The following is a 17,186-nucleotide window of genomic DNA, read 5'->3' on the forward strand; positions in this document are numbered from 1 at the left end:
TACACATTGGCTACTTCATAGTAGTCGTGTAATATTCAATGAGGTAGGCGAGACCTCATATACAGTATAATGAATATGTGGTGTATTAACTGTTAGCAGTTGTCACAAACTGATGTTGAATATGGCCACAAAGTCATTTAAATATGCGCTCCTGCATGTATGACTTACATTGTCTAAAGTGCAGGTAGTAAGGCCATAAAACATTACGAGAGGAGTTCGGCCGGCACTGTGGATCATGTCCCGGCATAGCTCAGTTGGAAAGAGCACTCAGCGCGCAGAGCTGAGAGGTCCCGGGTTCGATTCCCGGTGCCGGAACGAATTTTTCTCGAATTAAATGATGATAATTACTATCTATCACAGAGTAATGAGGTCTTATGCAGACCTGTTTCTGTCTCAACTGTAATCTTCTCGAAAGCAATTCTTTGATATTTCATCTATTATTATTATTTTTATTATTATTGTTATCTATTATTACTAGCCGTACCCGTCCGCTCCGCTGCACCCGTTAGAAATAAATATAAAGTAATTACATAATTAAAATAGGACATTTGATCCAGGGAACATTCGTGTTTGATAGAAGGATAAATCGTTTAATATGTTACTTAATTTAAATTGTATTTGCATAATTAAAATGCGATCATTTTGATCCAGAGACCACTCATTTGGTCATAAAAATTATTTTAGGAAATACAGGAAACGAATGTACAGAATAGCCTATCAAGTTTTCTGTGCATAAGAAGCTATTTTAATCTTACCTGTCCTCGATTCACTCAGAAGTTACTGTAATAATATTATAGCATTATGTCCATCTAGAGAAACTACACTTTCCAATGGTGAAATAATAATTAATTATACAAATCGGTTAATTTAGCTTCCGATATTACTTCATACAAACACAGAAACATTCTCTGTAGGCTATCTTTCATAGCTTTCGATTGTTGCTGTCCAAGGCCCCTTATAGACGAAGTCATTTGTTTTTTAATTCATTATACGGCCTTAGATGGCAGTTATTTTAATTTTAAAACTCATTTATCTCATTAAATATCAGTCCTATCAAAATTTTTCAAGGAATAAAACTTATCGGAAATTATTTTGAAAGAAACGTTTGTTATGTAACATTTTTCACAAAAGTCAATAATAAGCGAGATATTTCGATTTATTTAATTCAGGCCCCCTTATAACCCCCCTTTTAAATAATGTATTTTGAATGCCATATAGCCTAAAATCTAAGTTACAACGAACTTAATTTATATTCCAATTTTCATCGAAATCCGTTCAGCCATTATGGCGTGAAAAGGTAACAAACATACAGACAGACAGACAAAAATTAAAAAAAAAAAAAAGCGATTTTCGGTTTCAGGGTGGTTAATTATATATGTTAGGACCAATTATTTTTGGAAAATCGAAAATTACCAAAAAAATTTCGGCTACAGATTTATTATTAGTATAGATTATTATTATAGAGAATGATGCGAGACGGACCGCGTCGAAAACCTTGAGGCTCATTAACTACAGAATGGAGCAAGACGGATCGCGTGAAAAACCACGAGCACATTAAATAGAGAATTAACGAGTTCGTCTTAAACTTCTGTTTCCATGGCACAACGAGTGATGTCAGGGTAAACCTTTCTGTCAAAACGTTACAATTTTTCTCCCTTGTATATCGAACATAGAAAATCCATATCAAAATTGAAGTAAAAAAAATGACATAGGCCTACAGTTCAAAATATAATAGTAGGCTTTTTCAAAGCATTGCTTTTTTTTTTTTTACTATAAAAGAAAGTAAGTAAAGTAAACCCATAGCGCTACAGCCCATGAAGGGCCAAGACCGACCAGCCGTCTGCTGGCCTCACGTCCACATGCCGAAGCAGGGGTGGACGATCATTCGTGTGGTTAGCACGATGATCCCCCCAGCCGTTATAACTGGTTTGCGAAACCGGATTTTCGCTAACTATCGTAGCTTCCCAAGTGCATCACGATGCTGGGTGGGCACCGGTCCCATACACTGGCAGAAATTTCATGAGAAAATTTATTTCCCCATGAGGACTCGAACCAGCGCGCATTCTGTAACGCGAGTCCTAGGCGGGATGGCTTAGACCACGACGTTACTGCGAGGGACACTATAAAAGCAAGAATATTGCAAAATTGAATAGTAATTTCTATGATTTCTTTCCTTGGCATCAATTTTATTATCCTGTTATTAGCATAAGTTTATTTTATTTTAGAATGTTTTATCAACTGCTATGGTTATCTAGCGTCTGAGTGAAATGATGACGATAATGCCAGCGAAATGAATCCAGGGCCCAGCGCCGAAAGTTACCCAGCATTTTGTTTGACTCGTAGACATTTTGTTTTTGCAGCATTAACTTCCCATGATTGTACGAGAAGATTCAAAGAGAACGGCAGTTACGTAGACCTTCGGCTCCCCCCTACTATCAATAATGCACAACACAATGTCAATACGGCGGTTGCTGTCGTCTGCGATACAAAGAACTTTTCTGTTGATTTTCGAGTTCGTCATTTTTTTCCGGTTATTATATGCTTATTTAAGTTGTGTTAACTCTCGCTAGTGGTTTTATATTTTATTTTATCCGTCTTAGTATTTATTTTATTATTGTAAATATTTTTGAAGGTTTTTGAGAATAAGGTTCTTAGGAAAATATTTGGGGCTAAAAGGGATGAAGTTACAGGAGAATGGAGAAAGTTACACAACGCAGAGCTGCACGCATTGTATTCTTCACCTGACATAATTAGGAACATTAAATCCAGACGTTTGAGATGGGCAGGCCATGTTGCACGTATGGGCGAATCCAGAAATGCATATAGAGTGTTAGTTGGGAGACCGGAGGGAAAAAGACCTTTGGGGAGGCCGAGACGTAGATGGGAAGATAATATTAAAATGGATTTGAGGGAGGTGGGATATGATCATAGAGACTGGATTAGTCTTGCTCAGAATAGGGACCAATGGCGGGCTTATGTGAGGGCGGCAATGAACCTCCGGGTTCCTTAAAAGCCAGTAAGTAAGTAAGTAAGTAAGTATTGTAAATATTTTTGTTTTACCACTATTATTATTATTATTATTATTATTATTATTATTATTAACGAATTATTTTGTATTACTATCTTTGTATCATCTTCGTCACGATTATTCTATTATTATTATTATCATTATTATTATTATTATTAATGAATTATTTTGTATTACTATCTTTGTATCATCTCCGTCACGATTATTCTATTATTATTATTATTATTATTATTATTATTAATGAATTATTTTGTATTACTATCTTTGTATCATCTCCGTCACGATTATTCTATTATTATTATTATTATTATTATTATTATTATTATTAATGAATTATTTTGTATTACTATCTTTGTATCATCTCCGTCACGATTATTCTATTATTATTATTATTATTATTATTATTATTATTTTTATTATTATTATTATTATTATTATTATTATTATTATTATTATTATTAATGAATTATTTTGTATTACTATCTTTGTATCATCTCCGTCACGATTATTCTATTATTATTATTATTATTATTATTATTATTATTATTATTGTTGTTACTATTATTTCTATCATCAGCATTATTATTTGAACCCTGTAAAATTTATGTAGACTACTGGACTGTACCCGAACACGGGCATATGCTCATTTCGGGTATCTATTCATATGTATTCATTTCAAATGTAAATTGTAAATAAATTTGAATTTGAATTTGAAAATTTGAATTTGAAAATTTGAATTTGCTCTTAACGGGTTAAGGCAACTTGTTCAACCACAATTAAAAATCGGATCCACTCGTTTCACGGTCAGAAACGCTAACCGTTACTTCACAGCGACGGACATTAGCCAGGAATAATCTTTCTCCCTACGTGAGTAGTAGACGAACTAGAAAATATATTCCTCTCAAATATCTGTTTAGCCACCGGCGTGGTTCAGTCGACTGAGACGTTTGCCTCCGATCCGAAGTTGCGCTCGAGCGTAGGTTCGATTCCCGCTTGGGCTGATTACATGGTTGGTTTTTTCTGAAGTTTTCCCCAACCGAAAGGCGAATGTGAGGTAATCTATGGCGAATCCTCGGCCTCATCTCGCAAAATACCATCTCGCTATCACCAATCCCATTGACGCTAAATAACCTAGCAGTTGATACAGCGTCGTTAACTAAACAACTAAAAAAAAAAACATATGTTTGCGTAAAAGTATGGTGCACAGCACAGAATCTAACAATTATTAAGAAATTGGATAGCAGAAGATATAAATGCTTAAAGAGTACGCGCGGGATGGCAGGCATTTGTCTCGTGTCATGGCAACGCCCCCATTTCAGCACGGCACGTGTAATGAGTTAAGCTGCTGCCTCTCGTCGGCGATCTGTCCGTAACCGATATTAGGTCTATATTAAACAACAACGCGTTTGGCTGTTTATTCTACAGCTACGTTCAACTGCGAACACCGAAAATCAGAATGCGTAACACGATGAAATGGTAGTAAAAATGTAATGATGAACTATAGAAAAGAAAAATTGTCGAGAAAGAAACTCCTTAGTAATAAAACTAATAATAATATTATTTTAATAGGTATTTAAACATATGACCACGTGCAGAAAAGTATATTCTATTATCCATGTGCTAAAAAGGATAAATGTTCATCTTCCCTCTTGCTTAAAAAAGTCCCTTGTGCAGACACTTGTATTTCCCTATTTTGACTATGCTGACATTTTACTGACTGACCTTTCCAGCGACAACAAAACGAAACTTCAACGTGCTCATAATTTGTGTGTACGTTTTGTAAGCAATGTTCGTAAATATGATCATATTACTCCATCCCTGGAAGCAATAGGTTGGCTTAAACTAGATAAGAAAAGAAATTTACATTCACTCCTCCTTCTCTTCGAAATCTTGAACTCTTCTATTCCTTCGTATATGTCTTCTCGCTTCACTTACCTTTCTTCCCACCACAATCTGAACACACGCTCTCGCCATGAAACAATACTAACAATATCATCCCGTCGCACCTCCTCATACTCATCCTCTTTCACAATAGCCCTGCCAAGACTCTGGAATTCGTTACCTGCTAGCATCAGGGACTGTCAAAATAAAATTGAATTCAAACGCAAACTTACTAGGCACTTGGTCAGTAATTGAGACTCGTCCAGACATGGTTTCTTGTAAATAGTGCTCTTAATATATCACAAAATATTTCAATATTCGGTAATTTCATCACTATAGAATTTTGTTATTCTAGGTTTAATTTGTAATTCAGTAAATACAAAAATATTCTTTGTTCTTAACTTCTATGATAAAATGTCTAGCTTTCATTAATCAGGTAATCTTGTCGTACTTTAATTTTTATTGTAATTGTAATTGTAAATTTAATATTGATTGTAATTTTATTCTTCAGATTATAGTTGTAATCCCCTGGTAGAGGGGCAGAGAAGGCCTGACGGTCTTATCTCTACCAGGTTAAATAAATAAATACTAAAAAAAAAACTATCAAAGTCGGTTATTATAACCAGAGGTTAACCATTTTTATGGTGCATCGAGCTCGGTTAGTTCTTAAAACAGGAGGTTAACCACGGTAATCTCTAACCGGCCATATTCGAGCGTTTAAAGAATTTGTAGGCCTAGTAAAACGAAATGGCGGCCAGATACACAGCTGATTATTTTGAAGACGATTATTATTATACTTGGATTGCTTGACTAGGGATGATGTGAACGTGAGGTTTCATTAGTGGAAAGAGAGAATTCTTGGGGGAATTAGGTGACAGAAAATTTCATGAGGCATTTCGTTCATTAAAATCTACGCTCTGAAGATGCTCAACATCTTGATCTTGGGATGCTCAATAAATGTAACCATATTAATTTAAAAAATCTAAAAATTTAAAAAGCACTTTCGAATTTCTTTCTACAACCGCTTTTGTTAACATTATGCATTAGTTGTAGTGACGTAAAAGAAATCGAAGTCTGAAAAAAATTTTGAAATCAATAAACAATTTATTTATTTAACTAGCTAGCGAGTATACATTAAAATTATAAAACAAAAATATTTCTAGCCACTACCGTAAGAGCCAGGGTCGTGTACGGTGTGGCCTTAGCCAATAATATAGTATTAAATTTACAAGGACTGTTTACTAAATACAGTAAGTAACTTAATTCAAACCAATAAATAAGACACAAAAGAAAAAAGAGAGAAAAAGAGAGAAAAACACATTTAATATAAATTGACAATCAGACAGAAGCCAGTGATATATAATAAAAACATGAATATAGTCGACAGACAGTAAAAAAATCACACATTTGTTAATATTATATACCATGAATAATTTTATATATTTCTTTTTTTAAAAGCTTCAATTTTAAAATATTTCAAATTTGGAAAATGATTTGTAATTTTATTATAAAGTCTTGGGCCGAAACTAGCACCATGTTTAAGATCTGCACTTGTATGACATTTAGGCTCAATTAATGGAAAAGTAGACTTTTGTCTTCGAGTACGATATTAATGTCGATTAGATTTGTTTTATTTGATTTCTGTGGTAGTAAGTTAGTAAACTATATTCATAAATTTCTTCAATAGGCAATAAATTAAAATCTTTATAAATTAAATTTGTTGGGTAATTCATATTTTTCGTCAGACAAATTTTTATTAATCTTCTGTGTAATAAAATTAATGGATTAAGTACAGATGATGCTACTCCACCCCAATTTATTGTACCATATTTTATTAATGATTGTACTAAAGCTAAAAATATTATTCTCAGTGCCTCCTTAGTGATAAAATTTCGAAGTATTATGAATTTATAAATTGTCTTTCTTATACTTGTACACATGAAATGAATTTGTTTATCCCAGCGTAAATGCTGATCTATAATAATTCCTAAATATCTGATTTGTGTGGAAGGTGTTAGATGTGGGCAATTACAATAATTATTTGTTAATTCATTACATGAAATATTGTGTATTACTAAGTGATAATTATTCATAGGTGGAGGTAAACCTTTCGTTGTTAAAGAAAATGGAATATAGGTAGTTTTATTAGTATTTAAGGACAGGAGATCAGAGTCAAGCCAATTTTTCACTACGTTAATTCCATTACCAGCATTTAAATAAGTGTTATCAGGCGCCACATACAATTTTTAATCGCCATGGCTACCTGGCGTCCGAAATTTATCTACCCATGATTTTTGTAATAAGTAAAACGCATCTAGAAACTTTAGATCTAATCAAAGTTTGGAATTAACAAATGAAAAAATATAAATTTCAGCATAAACTTAAAATAAAACATTATAAGTGCGTGCTTTACGAGTTTCTACACATTAAAATCAATGACTTCTTTCTGATAAAATACATTTTCTTCTTTTCTAATGACATGCTCGTTTTCCAAATTCGTCTATTGTAGTACTCATTTCCAACCGCCTAGCTTTGTTTTGTTTTCGTATGTTCACTGAGCAGCAAACCGGAACTGGTAGAGTTGGATGACATCAAGCTATACTCGATACATACCTACACTGTTATGGGCCGCTTGGAGGCTTTAGGTAACCAAACGCAGGACTCTAGTTATAACAAATCAAGTCTCTCCAGTTGTAAATTAAGTATCCTGTTTTCTAGCAGTTGGGATGCTCTCGAGTTCAAATTCAACAAAGAGAGCGAGGGACTTCAGGGGAAGTACAATCCTTAGCATGACATCCTTCCGCAGAAGAATAAAACTGAGAGAATCGCTACGTAGATTATTTACGAAGCGCAAAGTAACCCTAACCTTAATGAGAGCGTTTCAGACAAAATGTACTAGCCATTTCTCGTTAGCGATAAATAAAATTCAAGTCTGTAAATTATCATCATCGGCTTTGATCCTGTCAGTCAAAGTAATGAACTCCACCATGTAGGTTACCTACCTCAAAAAATGAATTCGCAACTGTCATTATTATTAATAATGAGAAATTAAATATAAATACAGAGTGGAAGTAATACGAGGCGCGTCCATAAAGAAACTTTCCCACTCGTCCCACAACTAGCAAACCATATGTTGCGCGAAGCTACTGCGTGTACGTGATAGAGTAATCTTGGCATGGCGCATGCGCTAGCGGAACTTCCTGAATGCTCTCAGTAGCTTCGTTGCATTGGTTGAAGATGAACGTTCCTATTCCAGCTTCCGCCGCATGAAGTGCGGTCAGTGATAAAGTTTTTGAATGCACAGGGCATAGCGCCGATTGAAATTGATCGTCAGCTGTGCCAGGTCTATGGGCAAGCAGATGGTGCGTTGCTCCACAAGGTCGTCTGTGATGGTGGTTGGCCTCCCACTGCACTCCTCGTCATGCACATTTTGGCGTCCTGCTGAAAATTGTCTACCGTAGCAACGCACCATCTGCTTGCCCATAGACCTGGCACAGCTGACGATGAATTTCAATCGGCGCTAAGCCCTGTGCATTCAAGAACTTTATCACTGACCCCACTTCACACTCGGCGGGAGCTGGAATAGGAACGTCCATCTTCAATCAATGCAACGAAGCTATTGAGAGCACTCGGGAAGTTCCGCTAGCGCATGCGCCATGCCAGGACATTACTCTATCACGTACACGCAGTCGCTTCGCGCAACATATGGTTTGCTAGCTGTGGGACGAATGGGAAAGTTACTTTATGGACGCGCCTCGTATAATCGTGCACTTTTTAACAGGTTATTCCTTGTATAAAGCACTACAAAATATTCTAATACCACATTAAGACCAAATGAATTATTTTCTCAGAAAAAAATAATTTTCCACTAAATGTTAACACTGTTTCACTTGATAAGTACTATCCGTAGGGTTATAATTTTTACTCTTATCATTAGATAAACTGATAAAGGTAATTTTACTTTTAATTTGTAAAATACTACGCTTTTAAGATTGATAGTAGTTTATTTGTTTTTACATTTAGACTGAACGTAATGTTACTGCCAATGACCTAACACCCAACACATACCAATAAACACCAGAGTAACGAACGACTATAGCCCCGTTGCTCTAATTTCCGGCAGCCAATCGCTTTGCAAGTCGGCTACATTTAAACGTGTGCGTCTTGTGATTCGCTGAGGAAGACGTTATTCATTTCTTAAGGCTCGATAAATACTTAATATAATCGCCCGTCATTTTGGCTCTTTCGTTGGCGTTCGCAGAAAGCACACGAAGACGTTATTTGCCGCTCAATTATTTGCTGAATTACAGTGCGTTTGATTTATTATCATAGGAGCTACGACATGATAATGTTTAACGGTGTGGCAAATAGATTCCTCGTATGGTAGTTGCGCAACGAAAGAACAAAAATGGCGAACGATACTACCTACCTACTGTACTCCAACCACGAGAAAGTCTCTGGGGAATGAAACGAAGCGGGGTGATGCTGTGAATGAATGTTGATGTCATAAGATGTCATAAGGTCACACACGTGGGTACTCGTATCTCTATTGGCTATCTCTCAAAGCATAAACCATAACACTGATATACACATTTTTATACTACCCTAGTTACAAAATTAGATCACTGTTAATCTCCTGGTCTTTTAATCCCTCCATACAGGAAATAACATATCCAGGAGAGCGCATGATTTTTAAACTGACGTTATAACTCTAATATTATCTATCTACTGCGCTCCAATAGATGACGCAATAGTAAGCACATTCCTTTCACGGTTTATCTCCTGGTTGGAGAACAGTAGACTTTATAGAGCTTTCACTTCCTAAGACGTAAGCAAAGAGGAGGAGTCATGCCGGGAATAACAGCGTCGCGACTATACTTCAACGTACATTTCGGACAAAGAAGCCTAAATAATGGCTGTCTATACTCTTTTCCAAAAAAGTTAGACTCACAAAGCACTTTTTTTCCTGCTTACAGAAAAAGAACATTTGACTTTTTCCCTTCAGTTATTTATGCTCTACCACAGTCATGTCAATTGATGCCCATAGGAGCAAGCGCGCGCTTTAGAGCTCAGGAGAGCCTGAGCGCTTTACAGCGGAAAGGAAAGAGACAGACGAAAGAGGTGGTGTATGCCGCTTGGTCGAGCTATATTCAGGGATGGCCAGCACTGATTCAATTGATAAAGGGAAGAGAACTTATTAAAACTGTATCCATGTTAATTTTTAGATTTGACTGAGAAGTATAAGTGCATTATAAGGATGTAAGTTTTAATTTTAATGCAAATTTTACACAAGTTTGATTATTTAATTCAAGAAATATTTTCTCAATTTTTTTTTATATAAAAGTGAAATTTTCAGATATAGGCCTATTTATTTAGTAGCCTTACAGAATGTTTTTCGTAAATCTAATATACTGTAAATACGTATTACTGAAGATAGTGTATTGAAGATTTTGAAAATATTCGCATGGAAATTGTTTGTAAGGAAATTAATTAACAAAGCAACTACTGTTACATCATAAGCAAAAGATACGTGGTCATATGTTGTAAAAATGTCAGCTCTATAGCTTCAGCACATTTCGAGAAAATAATTTAATATTCTGATGATAGTAAGTTGCTCACCAATATCACCTTAAAAGTAAAATGCGATAAGAGTTTTGTTATGGAATATTAGTTACACTTAAAACATATACAGCACCTAGGTAACTTTGCTTTGTACTGTAGGCCTAATATTGCTTTGATTAGTTTATTGACTACTTTTATAAGGCTAAAGGTACCAACAATATCAATTCCAACTTATCATGTCATACTCAATCTCTTTTCTTGGGATATCACTTTCTTTATGAATGCTGTGTTTGATCCATTTAGTACAGTATAGTTCTACTACTATGGAATTTATGTGTATTTTCCTTCTTAACTCTTTATTATGTTATTAACATTTAAAACACAACTGCAATATTAAGAAATTGGTATTAGTACTTTTATTTTACAGACCATATAGATAATATCAAACATAAAGAAACCATATAAAATAACGACATAAAATTTCACGTTCTGTTTGAACTTTGTGCACCACTGTTCTTTTATTCCAACATGCTGCTTATTCATATACACAATCCTTCCTCTTTCCATACTTAGCGCTTGATGCCCGCGCACGACGTCAAGGTCAGCTTGCTTTGACATCACTGCTCTGCCACCAGTATTTTTTGGCAGTTTATATCGTGTACACCTTGTATTTAGTATAATGAGATATTAAGATATTTTCTTTTCAATAAAAATGAAATAAATATATGTACGTCATCTTCAGTAGGCAATATCAGTACTTTCTCTTGACTTCGTGTAACTGAAAAGTTGAACGGGAAGAGGCTGGGATTATACTAGACTTCACCGCAGCAGCTCCAATTGGTTCATTGTGCCTGCCTCTTTAACATTACAAGGGCGTAGTTAATTAAACAGCCCTGAAACTTTAATCAGTTTCAGAAGCTTACTCACAATCCCTTTTGGTGGTATTCTCTTCCCCAGATATATGATACCAAACTGTTAATGCTGAGGTTTAATGAGTAGTATTCATACATTACTTGCCAGAAGGTCAGTCGTGTCCTACTCTATGCATATGCTTCTATGAATATAATGCTCCGTGAATAAGGTACCACAATTGAAGAGATGGATTCCAAAACCAACTAACAAGGAGAGGACACGCTCTGTATATCACCAAATAGAATAAGATTGTGTGAGATGAAAGTACAAGGCGTGCTGTTTAAAGTCATACCTGGTATGGGTGGCCAATGACCCCTCGTTTTGAAAATATTGGCTATTGTTTGTGACATACTTCCGTTAGGTGCTCAATAGGGAAGCATTAGACTGTGTAACGGCGTAGCCCATATGGTTGGATGCTGAGTTGTTATCCAGGCAACATGAGTTCGAATCTTAATTGGTTCTATATTTTTTATTTTAATGATGATTAATATTGTGATCACAGTAATCTATTTACATATATCATATTTCTCAATGTATTGAATGCTTCATCATGTTTTAAACAAATTATAATTAACAACATTGTATTGTAAAGGATAAACAATGAAATATTGCTCATGTAGACAGGTAAGATGTGTCACTGGTGTCTGTTCTGTTTCTGTAGCAGCTATTCCACTTCATTTTGTACCCGATTCATCATGATAAATGTCATAAAAACACACAAAACATACATATTTCCTGCACCATGCACAGCAAATGAAAGAAGGCTGTCCACAGTCACACACATTTTTCCGTACTTCTACTGCGAAACAGATATCTTTCACATTCACAAACACTTCTCATTCGTTTATTAATTTTGATGCATATCACGCATATTTCAGCATGGCTTTGAATATAGGAGCTGACAACTGAATATGAATAAAAAAGGAAATAATAATAATAATAATAATAATAATAATAATAATAATAATAATAATAATAACAATAATATCAAGCTTTAAAAAATGAGAAGGCATTAGGATTCGAACTCAGGTTGCCTGGATGACAACTCAGCATCCAACCATATGAGCTACGTCGTTACACAGTCTAACGTTTTCCTATTAGACACCTAACGGAAGTATGTCACAAACAATACCCAATATTTTCAAAACGAGGGGTCATTGGCCACCCATACCAGGTATGATTTTAAACAGTAGAGGAGACTGTTGTACCTTTAGCATAGCGTACCTTTGAACATTTTTTGTTTTTTAATTTTTGCTGCTACCTAGAGGACTCAAAATGAAGTAGATTGTAGAGAAAGCCGCTAAGTAGCTCTGGTCGTAGTTACAGTTTGATTTATTGCAAAGTGTGAGTTCCGTGGACAAAAGAAGTTTTTTTAGTACCAAAAGTAAACATTTCGTTCATTGATGTATGTTTTCTAACACAAAACCAGATTGCATTTGTTAAAATCTTTCAAGTACGGTGTGTTCCCTATCATCTGGTGAGTAATAACATATTTTAATTTCCATGATTTATTTGACTCTCTAGTTTTCGGAGCCATATTTGTTTAAACGTGCACCCTCTTGTACCTTTGAACACAAAACATCTTGTACCATGGAACATGTTCCAAATTACACGATACTATCGGTTTTTGTTTTTCTTTTATTTTAAGGTCATGTCACGAAGTAAGTCTGGAATTAAAGAGGCCCCCAATTGATTCGGATGTCTTGAAGAAAGCTGTTGAAGCAGTTATTGGTTCTCCAGGAAATAAAATCTCAATCAGAGAAGCCTGCTCTGGTTTATGATTGCAAATACATTTTAAATATGATTGTCAGCTTTTACAGCTGTATTCCCTGCTATATTCCATGTGTTCCAACTTACAAGAGTGTATGTTCCAAGGTACATGATCCTGTTGTACCTTTGAACACATTACATATCCCTTCATTTTATTTTTCCCATCCTTAATAGATCTGTAAAACAGGAAAATACATACAGGAAGTTGTAAAGGAATCTTAAATAATTATTTCAAGCATTTTTTCATTTAAAAATTTCATCTCCCAAAGTTAAAAAAAATAAAGTATGAAAAGTGTTTAAAGGTACAACACTCTCCCCTACGTCTTTCTTTTTTCTAAGGAGGGTCTATCTTCCTCTGAATGGCGGGACGCAATTAAGATGAATGCTAACGTAGCACCAGTGAGAAGTCTTCATGGGAGATCCTTGGACGGTTTCCGTTGCAGATACTGCAACGAGATTGAAACCTTAGCACACGTCCTAGGATCCTGTCAGCATGGAGAACTCCTGAGAAATTCACGCCATCATAACATCCGAAAACTAATAGCACAAGCCCTTAGAAACAAATCCTTCGAGGTCCATGAAGAGGTGCACTGCGTTGCGTCTGAAGGCGGCGGAATTAGAAGAGCGGACATCGTGGCTCTAGACAAGACTAATAGTAAAGGCTTTATACTGGACCCAACTGTTAGATTTGAGATGAGCCAGACCCAACCATCCGAGGTCAACAAAGAAAAACAACAAATTTATGAGCCTACTATTCCGTATTTTCGAGAAAAATATCAGATGGAAGGCACCTGGGAAGTACATGGTTTAATGATCGGAGCGAGGGGCACCATCCCACGATCAACTGTAAACACTATCAAAACATTTGGAATCCATGACATCATTCCAAAAATAATTACTTCAACCATTAAAGGGTCTGTGGCAATTCTGAAAAATCATTTATACGGAATATCATAATACCCCCCCCCTTTCTATTCGTTAGTGTGTGATTGTTACAAATATATGTACAAATTTATTATTTCTTAAACTTAAGCTCCTAGTTCACATTTAAATTTGGCTCATCTATCTTACTGTAATCATTACTATTCTTATATGTGTGTTATTCTGTGTTTTTGGCAACCCAGGATGCCTGGGCAGACTATTTCTTGAAATAAATTATACATGTCACAAAATCTTATTTAATTCGGTGATATACAGAGCGTGTCCTCTCCTTGTAAGTCAATTTTTGGTGATTTTTTAGTTGTTTTCCAAATTCAACTAAGTCAACTGTTGTTTTATTCCAAACCCAACTAAGTCGGTACGCATGCGCACTAGCTATCGACACAGCTGACTTATCAGTGTTTGGCGCGTTTTATTTCAATCCTTCTAGTGTAGTTGCACGTTGCAGTTCACTACTAATATTCCTGATGTAACATTAAAAAATACCATTAGCTTTGAAAAAAGGAAAGACGTTCTTAAGCTGGTGAAATGCATACCTCAGGAAAATAGTAAAGCCAAACAATTTTATGGACAAGCACTGAAGGAACCTGAGGGGGACAATGATAATACTGTTCGTATGCATGACCAAGAAAAGCCGTTTGTTTAAATGAAAATAAGAAAATTGTAAAATTGTACATATTAAGTTCAATTAGTGTAGTAATAAATAAGTTAGATTTCAATTTCAGTGAAAATAGAAAATCCAATTCAACCATTTTCAATTTTTGTAAATGTAAAGTGTAAAATCTACGTTACAACTAATGGTAGTAATAAGTTAAAGTATTTGTCATAATACCTACAGTGTAATATATTTTTTTTTTCAGCATTTGAAATTCAATTCTTTATTTCTGTAAATGGAAAATGTAATATTCCATGCCAAAACTAACACATAAAACGTTTTACAGTATTTAATAATAAATATGTGCAACATTTCTTCAGTTAATAGAACATACTTGAATTAACCAGTATAGGGAAATATTCTGAAATTTTTTCCAAATCAAACTAAGTCATCACTTAGTACAATTTTGAAAAAAAACACGCGCCTATTTTTTTCAAATAAATAATTACCTAATACATTTTTTTATGTTCTAGTGATATTTAACTTATTTTATATTTTTGTTTTCATATTTTCCGATAATGGTATATGTCTAATGTGATAAGTTGAGCTATATATAAACATAATTTTCCTTACTGTGTGTACTTAAAAATATTGTATTCATTGTATGCTTTGTACTGCACGATTGTATTACTACTATTAGTATTATTATTACTATTAGGCCTGTTATTATTATTTTATTTATTATAATAATAATAATAATAATAATTATTATTATTAATATTATTATTATCATTATTATTATCATTACTATTCTTATTTATTTATTATTATTATTATTATTATTATTATTATTATTATTATTATCAATAATTGTCTTATTTTTTTATACTTTGTAGGCCTCATTTATTTTTGACCTGCTGTTCACATTTTATTATGCTTTTTTCTTTCTTTCTGTATGTTATATATTATGTCTGATTTCTTCTTACTTGTTGTTTACATTTTATTATTATTATTATCTTATTCAGTTTTGTGTGTACTTTGTAAATTTGTAGTGTTTCTATAACGCAATTTTTACTCCTGGTTGAGTGTTAGAGAAGGCCGTATGGCCTTAACTCTGCCAGGTTAAATAAATCATTATTATTATTATTATTATTATTATTATTATTATTATTATTATTATTAGTTTAACATTGTGTCCTATATTTAGCCCCCGCCTACTTTAAAGGTCTGGCGACTATTTTAAAAATGTCACACCCACTTAAAATTGCGTTTTCTCAAAGCTACGTTTTTGGTCAATAATAAAATTCCTAGCGGCTTCCATTTGCTCCGATTTACATGAAACTTTGCAAGAAAACTCAGCATATTGCAATACACGAAGCTGTGCATGGAATCAGCTCTTCACTGAAAATTTTTCATGATATACATTTTTAACTTCTAAAAATTAGAGAAAATTATCAAGCAAAAATTATGATTTGTAAGAAAATGTTTATCTCATGAAACAATTCTCAAATTTAAAAATCCATGCGCAGTTTTCTTTATCATGAAATGTGAGTCCTTCACAGAAGATTTCTAAAAGCAAAAATAATTCTGAAGCCGTCAGGGATGTTTTGATTTTACGCATAATTTAATATCATTAAAATACGCGAAAACTAATATCTAAAGAATTAATTAATTAAACTTAATTAAATTTGGTACTGTAATTTAAACGTACAGACACAACAAACCTGCTGAATTTGAGAAAAATTAATAAAAAACTTTAAAAGTTTCAAAACTCAGTCCCAGTGTCCTTTAAGCTCTTTCGGAACATGAAACCCGATGAAATTTGTAACCAGTACCGTAAAGAATTCAACTATACTAATATCTCACGTTTCCGGTAGATATTTTATGCTTAAAGTAGGTTTTTCATAAATACACTAATATAAAATGAGTAACATGAAGTGGTGAGCATTGGTGCAACGCAATTTTTGAAGTTGAAGAATACGGAAGTACCTCGAGAATAACCTTAAACTCAGATCTTGCCCATCAGAAGTATCGATTGGTGCAGTAATCTCGATCACTGTTGCCAACATATCGCCCTACAATCTCGCTAACTTTTCAACAAAAGTAGCTAAATCTCTCCAAAGTTTGTTAAAAAAATCCCGAAAAATGTCGCTAAAAATTAATAATAAATATCACTAAATAAAAATAAGAAAAATATACATATGCGGAGAAAAATATAATTTACTCGTCGTCACCCTCTCCTGCGGAGTCTGGTTGTATTGTTGACGGCTGTGATGTTGAGGTGGAAGGAGTGGGAACAGCTGATTGTGAATACACTGCACTTGATCCAATCATTAACACTACACTTTCTAGCAAATTGTAAGTGTGGAAATTTTCACCCAAGCGTTTGACCACAATTTTTTTTGTGAAACCTAACATTTTTTGTCTTATACAGAGTGTATCTAAATTGGTGTCAAATATTTCCAGGACGTGTTCCTAACATCAAAACAATTAAGAAAG

The 17,186-nt window shown here is 34.2% G+C and overlaps 1 non-coding gene across 1 annotated transcript; it reads left to right on the top strand.

Moving 5' to 3' along the window:
* The first annotated feature begins 238 nt into the window (after positions 1-238).
* On the top strand, positions 239-315 carry TRNAC-GCA (transfer RNA cysteine (anticodon GCA)). Its single transcript has one exon. It is a non-coding gene; the product is annotated as a tRNA-Cys (tRNA).
* Positions 316-17,186: the final 16,871 nt, after the last annotated feature.

The sequence above is a fragment of the Periplaneta americana genome, chromosome 11, assembly GCF_040183065.1.
Source record: "Periplaneta americana isolate PAMFEO1 chromosome 11, P.americana_PAMFEO1_priV1, whole genome shotgun sequence".
In the NCBI taxonomy this organism is placed as follows: domain Eukaryota; kingdom Metazoa; phylum Arthropoda; class Insecta; order Blattodea; family Blattidae; genus Periplaneta; species Periplaneta americana.